The following is an 8162-nucleotide window of genomic DNA, read 5'->3' on the forward strand; positions in this document are numbered from 1 at the left end:
TTAGTATAATTTTGCAGGGGTATAATATTTGCACACTAGGGCCATGACGACAAAAGGTAAAACTTCAAATGCTTTTTTTTTTTTACCCCAGAGATGGTTGTAATACTAAGTTTTATGCTGTAACCCTATGTTTAGCTAATCTCAATTTTGTACACATCACATATTATGACATACTTTTTCCCAATCATAAGAGTGAAAACACTTCATAACCAACACGACAAATGATGTGAATCTTAAATGTTCTTTATAGAGTTAGTTTATGTTGTTCTACAGCGGAACAGGCTAAGCTAAATACCCAAGTAATAGTTAGCTAGGCAATTAGTAAGTATTTTTACAACCTTAAGGATTACAAAAATTGACAACAAATGATTAAAATTTTAAATGTAAGCCTATTTATAATTGTATTCTCTGACAGAGAAGCTGTGAAGCCCTAGTTAGCTTAACTAAGTTAGGCTATATATTATTAAATAAAACATGCCAACACCTTTCACAACCTTAGTGGTGAAAACACCTCACAACTAAAACAAAAAAACTATCATTTTTGAAGGGCGTCCTTAGTTTATGTTGTTCTCTTAATGATCGGCTGGACCCTAACTATATACTGAAGACCTCCATAGCTAATCCCTCTGGTCAATTTCATAGAAACCACATCGTAGATCATAAATCATAACATTTTTTTCAGCCTTGAGAGAGAGTGAAAAGCTCTTCACAGCCAAGACAACAAAAGATATATCGTCACAACTCTTCAAGCACATCGAAGTTGGAGAGATGTCACTGTGACAGCTTGCACTAAGAATTCTTGAAGCCCCATGCAAATTTGGTGCCAAAAATAAAGTCAAGATGACGTCAATATGCCTTCAAATCTGTTCCCTTCGTCAATATGAGAAATCTGACACTGAACTTTCAACATGTCATGAAAACGACATTGTGAAAATTTGCTTTGATGTTGATGTTTCTACTTTTGAACGTACCGAACAGTTTCAATGACAGCAATTACAGCCAGCCAACTCCCGCTCTGAGTGAGATAACAACGGCACTTAATATGATAATTAGCTCTAAACGTTGTCTCACAGAAAGTGACGAGTATCGAGGGAGATCTGGCAACCTCAGCACGACGCTAATTTCATCACAAACCAAGTTTAAAAGAATCATTTACTGATTCAAAACTCCATTCGGAGCAAACCTTTTTGCCACATAATGAAAAGAACAGATTGACAGCCACGCACTGAAAAACATCTTTAGACATCTTTCCACAGTTGTCCTCAAGTATCAACACTAATAACCATCTTGGATGTCATATAAGAATTGACTCGTTAGTATGTATTAGTGATGCTTTCCTCATATATTAGTGAAGCTTTATCAAAGGAGTCTATTGATAGACTCATCTCTAGTCTTTCTATCTCTATCTCTTTATCTTTTCAGTGCGCCTTCATTCTGAAGCATCCTCCCTTCACACACACACACACACACACACACACACACACACACACACACACCCTCTCTTTCATCACTGCTGCTGCCACCTGCTCTATTTTACCCTGATCAATAGAAAAGCCAGAACCTTATCAGCATAGTCACAGTCATTAACAGGCATCAGCTAATCCAGTCTGTCCATCCTGGTAACGTGTTGTCATCCTGTCTCAAATCAGCAACCTCGTTTGTTTTTCTTACCGGCATCTCTGTCCCTGTCGTTTCTCTCTGCCTCCCTCTCTTTATCTCTGCCGCTTTCCTCTCTTTCTGTCGCTCGTCTCCCTCTTCCTCTCCCCCCCCCCCCCCTCTCTCTCTGCTGTGAATCATGCCTTCTGTCAGAGGAAGGTTTTTTTTTGACAAGCGCTCTCGCTGCCAACCAGCACACCAACGCAAACCCTCCTCCACCTCCTCTCCTTTTCACCCTCTCTCTCTCTCTACTTGCTTTTCTTCTCCTCAATATAGCCTGCCTCTACCTCTTACTCTCTCCCTCTCCTCCTCTATCTCTCTCTCTTCCTCCCGTTTACACTCTACACAGCTTCAGGGATTTAAGAGCTTTGGAGCAGCAAAGAGACCAACTTCTCCTCTCCATCTGCCTCTCTTTACTTTCTTCCACCAGCTCATCTCTCCCTCTTATCTCTCACTCATCATCTCTCTGTGTTGGGATCTCTCCATCTTTCTCACCCCCTCCTCGCAATCCCTTCTAGATTTAGTTTGACCTGAGTGGGTTTCCCTTGGGAAATCATCACCATCAGACATTTTAGAAATTAGGTAACAAAGGGGAAGTATGAAGGACTAGACAGATCTATCTATCTATCTATCTATCTATCTATCTACATACTTATCTATCTATCTATCTATCTATCATTCAGTCTCCCACACACACACACACACACACACTCTTTTCTTCTCTTGCTCACTCCATCCCTCTTGTAGCCCTCTCAGTTTGCCCTCTACCTCCCACTCCTCACCTCAGCATTAATGCAACACACATCACTGTGGAGGCGGCAGGGAGAGTGAGAGAGACAAAGAAAGAGCAACAGTGGATATTCACGTACTGTACAGAGCAATTTGAAAGCGTTGTCATCAGCACCATCATACAGATATATGCAAACACAAAAAACAAGATCTATTTTTTAAATATCATTAGGAAACTAATGATCAGGAGCACCATAATTTGTCTTTTTTTCTGTCCTATCTGACCAATCGAACATATAATGGTTGGATGCATCCTGACGACATCTTTTCCTGACAACAATGTTACTGTAGAAGCATCAACAGTTAACGTTTCTGTAAGGGATACAGGGGTTACGGCCCGGTCAGGCAGGTAAGAGCTCAGTCCGATCAGACTCATCTCCTTGGCTCTACTTCTTTCTCTCTCTCTCCCTCTCTCTCCTTCCCTCCCTCTCTAACAACTAGTATGTGCTGATCACTTGGTGATTAAGAAATTGAATGCCTAATAATAGTACTTTATACAATTACCTTATAGACAAATTCTTATTGTCTCAATGACCATGCAACACACTTTGTTTTGACATTGCATCCATAGGCCTATTTTCCTTAAACTGCTGGCAAAGCTGGCAGATGCAATTTTGGGGTTCAGGATCTTGCTCAAAGACACTTTAAAATGCACAATGGGGGACACAGGGATTGAACCGCCCACCTTGTAGGCAGTGGACAACCCTGTCTGCCTCCTGAGCCACAGCTGCACTCAGAATGGCACCCAGTAGAGCTCATGCCCCCACAAAGTAATTAAATTACTGTAAATCAAGCTGCACCAAATTTCACACACTCTTAAATATCGGTTCTCCAAGATCCATAAATTATTCCCTGGGAAAAAGGTGGAAATGTCCAAAAGCTGCCTCTTGCTGATTTACAGAAAGTGAAAAAAACAATCCTGGATCCACCCCAAAATTGTATGGGTTCTTTTCCACGCATCTTGCTTACCAACGAATAAACATACAAATCAACCAATAAAGAAACAGACAGGGTTGCAAACCATCTTTGATGGAGATAAAGATAATACAACTGACAGTCAAGGTTTGAATCCACGGTATACTGACAAGGAACTCCTTTTTTTTCCATTTAAATAACATTTAAAGGGGTCACACAGTTTCTCACCTCTGTTGTTCCCTGCAACAAAACATCCTCCTAAATCACTTATCCCAGCACAACATCAGACCAATATCTTACCCAGGGAGTGGACTCATGACAGCAAGCAGCATTGCTCGGCTAGTAATGTTGTTCATTACAGTAAAGTAGAACAAATGAGAAAATATGTATGGATGTTTATATGTAATAAAGAAGGGAAAACCATGGAAATTGTCTGTTGGTTGTGAAACTCCAGGCTTGGAATTTGAAGCTTTAGCGTTCACCACAGTCTTGTTAAAACTGGGCCAGTCATCTCCAGTCGTTTGTGTGACTGACAGAAGAGAAGACTGACTCTCACTCCCCTTTATTATCCTTGTTCCCTATGCAAGCTCAAGTGGTGTTGACTCTGTCAGTGTGTGCATGTGTGAGTGACAGGGGAGACAGAGACAGGCAAGCAGAGACAAGGAATGAAATCTCAGTCAGTCAGTAAAAGAGAAAAAAGGACAAGTCTGGAAAAATGTGAAGAATGAATTTGTGTGTATATCTGTGGCTGCATTTGTTTTTCACTCTCACAGTCTGCTGTGTCCACACCAGACAGATGAGCACAGTGGGTTTGTTAAGTCCAGCAGCTGTGTGAGTATGAAACCTGGCACTAACTAAGTTTGAACTTCTGTTGATGCTCCTCTCCTGTTACCTGAGGAGTTATTTACTAATGAGGGTAGAAGTTTAACCTTAATCTGTGACCATGAGCCAAAGATACATGTTGTGGACATAAATACAAAAAATAACAGTCAATATAATATAATATGAACTAAAAATGCAATTAAAATACACCAATGGACATTAAAAATCTCTTTTAATATGAAGTTTAAAAAGAGATTGAAACTGGATGAACAAAACAGATTTTAATCAGGCATTTTAGAAGGCAATTTCCTTTTTCCATTTGCATTTGTATTTCCCTACTTCTTTTTTCTTTTCCATTAGCTAGTCAATTTGCTCAGTTGTTTAGCCTCTCCATTTAGCCCTTCCCTGACACTCTTGGCCATGTGCTTGTAAAACAGAGTAAAATAATGGATATTAGCCATTGGATGGAACAACAAAGGCTGAATGACTCAGCAAATCTAATGATATTAGGAAAAATAATATTTTCCTTATCAAATGTCGGTATTCTAAATTAAATTTTTGAGTCTATTGTGTTATTTTGTGTATTTATTAATAGACTGATTCATTTATTTGTAAAAAAAATTAAATACACACATATTAATTCCAAATTTGCTTGCACAATTAGTTTTAGTATTACTACTATTTCTGTGAAACATATTTCAGCATGCTAATAAGCTAAACTAAATTGGTTAACATGGCAGTTATTGTAGCTAAACTGCAATATATTAGCATTACGTTCAAGGCTCTACAAAATGCAGCCTTATTGCCACCGCTGCTGCACAAAGAGCTGTTCACCAGTTTATCTAAAGTTCTATGAAGCTTGACTCAGTAGAACCCCAAACTGGAGAATCAGTTGTCGTTGCTGCTGTCGAGATTGACCTTACCCATGTAGATAAGTCCCAGCCACCACTGCTACAGAGTGTATGTGTATTAATTCTATTTTTATTGAAATGAAAGGTATTGCTTGTCCAAATGGCACCAAATTCAACACTTTAATCATACACTTTCAGAGTGTGAAGCTAAAAAGTCGAAACAATTCTTGAGATATGGGAGCCACAGAAAGACAGGCAGAGATTTCTGTAAATAACAGATTTGATATATATACTACAGTGGATATACGGTATGAATAGAATAAGATGTGTTCATAAAATGATACTAAAATAATAATTTGAAAATTGAAACATGTGGTTTTGTGTTATGTGTTTCTTTTGCGGATAGTGGGCGGTTCAATTTTTTTCCTGGGGCCCTCACAGTTGCTTGCAATGTGATTGCCCTGGTTGAAAAGGGTGCACTGATACAATTTGGGATGAACTCAAGATGCATGTTTGCAAAAAAGGGTTGCATCAGTAAACTCTGACACATTTAAAAGTCCTTTGTCATAAGAAATGTGGTAATCTTATGTTTGTATGTTATGATTTTTCTCTGCTTTCTCTGCTTCTCAAACTCTCTCTCACTGCAGCCAGTGGCTAATTCTCAACTGTGTCTCCTGTGAGCGGTGGGCTTGTCTGGACGAGTCACAGATTATCATGGAGGAAGAGGAGCAACACGTTCCACTGATTTGCTAGAAATCAAATGTTTGGTGACTTTTTTTCAAGATAGAAACATCATCATTGCTTTGTACTCATTGCTGAGTTAACCTACCAGCTGAAAGTGTGAGGCTCTTCAGTCTGTTAGCTGTAGTTATGCACCTCATTGTCAATCCTGAGCAGCCTTAACATATCAAGCTGTCAAATGTGTGAGGTTATAAAATGTGAAACTTGGAAAGAAAATCAGGTATTTCAAAGACTAGACCTGTTTTTTCTATCTTTTGTTAGAAACTTGATTTGTTCGACAAAGAACTTCTGAAAAATGCCTGTTTTCATATAGTCTGCAGACTATATATAGTCTTATTTAATGTGTATGATAACATTTTGTTCCTGGACAGCTCTGTCCACCTTTATACTTTCTCTCTGCGTAAATTACAATGTTATCACCACCCTGTCCTCAGTATGTATGAGTCAATATAAGAAAGGAGCGTGTTCAGTGGTCTGTGTAATAAGGTTTCAGTTGTATTATGAACATATAAAATATAAACGTTTGCATCTCACTAAAATAAAATGTGATTTTTTCTTTTGCCTGGTCCATTCATTCATCAATCTTCCTTTAAGTCTGTCAATAAGAAATGCATAAAGACAAAAAGTCAAATCCTGCAGCCTTCTCCTGGTAAACAAATGAGGTGTCAAACCAACTGCTTAGTGTCTGTTTCAGCTAAAACAGAAAGCAGTGTCTGTGTTCAGAGAGCAGATAAAAGATAAAGTGCTGGTTAGAAATGTGGTCAGAAGCACCACAGTGGGCTGCTGGCACGGCATATGGTGGCCTGCAACTGACACAAATACCACAAAAACATTCTCACACTGAGAGGTGCCAAGTGGAACAGAGAGACATCAGAAATGTCTCGTAAATCATTTAACGTTATACATAAGCTATAACATTAACTCTACATGGGATCAATATCAACTTTGAAGGACTTTTTAATCTATTTACATGCTATTGCTGTGGCTGATGTGGGCATTGTGGCACTGGAAGTTTAAAGCTTCAATAATGAATATGTTTATTTTGAGAATAAATCAAATAACTACTGGCACACTAAATGAGAACTGGTAGTGTCTACAGTTATAAAGAGTGGTTATCTGAGTTATCCTTCTTGATGTTTCCCTCTGACCTCTCTCTCCAACAGTGTTTCCGCCCTCAGAGCTGCTGTTCACTGGCTCCACTCTGTGTAAAAACTCTCAGGACTCTTCTGTGTGCCGATCTCAGATCATCAGCCTGTCGGACACTAACAACCATCATGATCATGATCGTGTGAACATCAACTGAAACACCTGACCTGTGTCTGCATGATTCTATGGGCTGCTCTGCTGCCACATGATTGGTTGATTATATAACTGCATGAGTAAGCAGGTGGAAGGTTTTCATGATAAACTGCTCAGTCCATCGATGTTGCATTCGCAGCTTGTTCTGCTGCCCACAAGTGGCGAAAAAAATCAATCACTATAGATCCCCACTGGAGTGACTGATCAATATTTCACACATCTTTTGCCACATAAACCCGATAAGGTGATAATATGAGTGAGTGAGTGTGTTTTCAGCTAATGACACCGCCCCCTAGTTGACAAACATCAAGTAATTCAGCTTCAATGATTTCCATCAGACTTATTTTGGCTGCATTACATCTGCGCTGGTGCTGTGAGAGAGAACAGATATGCATGACCGTGCACAGATATGTAGACAGAGATATTTTGAGGATGCAAGTTCCCTTCTGATCATACAGCTGAAACTGTGCCTACAAAATCGATGAACATTCTTTGACGTCTACTCCAGGCTTCTCCAATGGCTTCCACTCTTTTTATTGTGGTGCATTATGCTCTGTCCCATAGCTCCCTCCAGTGGTTATTTACAGCTGAACAGCCATACTCACGCGAAAACAACCTCCCACCTTATTGTCACATGCGGCTGGTCTGCAGAGTCAAAGCATGTATGACCAGGTTGTTTGCACAGGAAGCAGCTGCACAGTCATCACACTTGGTTGGGTGGGCGTGTGTGTGTCTTTGACCACAGATGCATGTCCACTCAACTCCACATCTGCTGGTTTTACAGTAAGTTCAGCTTAAGAGCTCTCAGGCAGAGATAAACTGAACTTTGCTTGAGAGTTATAGTTTCAAAAAAATAAAAAAATCTTAGTTGTCGAATTTGAAACATGAATAAAAGGAGACAGGAAGTTTTAGACCACGCCTTTTAACTGTGTAATGATTTAACTAGTTAATGTCAGGATTCATATGTTGTCTTCAGTTTTGACTATTTTAAAGCCTCCAAAATGCATTCACACTCCTATTCCAATGTATAACTCCAACCCTAACAGCAGCCTACTTACTGGTTTTTAGCAACAACAAAACAATCCCCTG

General features: G+C 39.5%; 1 protein-coding gene across 2 annotated transcripts in view; it reads right to left on the reverse strand.

Annotated features, from left to right (window-relative positions):
• LOC138412170 (uncharacterized) overlaps positions 1 to 1820 on the reverse strand; it is a 36669-nt gene extending 34849 nt beyond the window's left edge. Inside the window, exon 1 of one of the 2 annotated variants that reach the window (XM_069535251.1) lies at positions 1672 to 1820. The gene's annotated coding sequence lies outside the window, so the exon portion shown is untranslated. The remainder of the gene's footprint in view (positions 1 to 1671) is intronic. The other variant, XM_069535250.1, reaches the window with a different exon arrangement.
• Positions 1821 to 8162: the final 6342 nt, after the last annotated feature.

Source organism: Paralichthys olivaceus, chromosome 12, assembly GCF_024713975.1.
Source record: "Paralichthys olivaceus isolate ysfri-2021 chromosome 12, ASM2471397v2, whole genome shotgun sequence".
NCBI lineage: Eukaryota > Metazoa > Chordata > Actinopteri > Pleuronectiformes > Paralichthyidae > Paralichthys > Paralichthys olivaceus.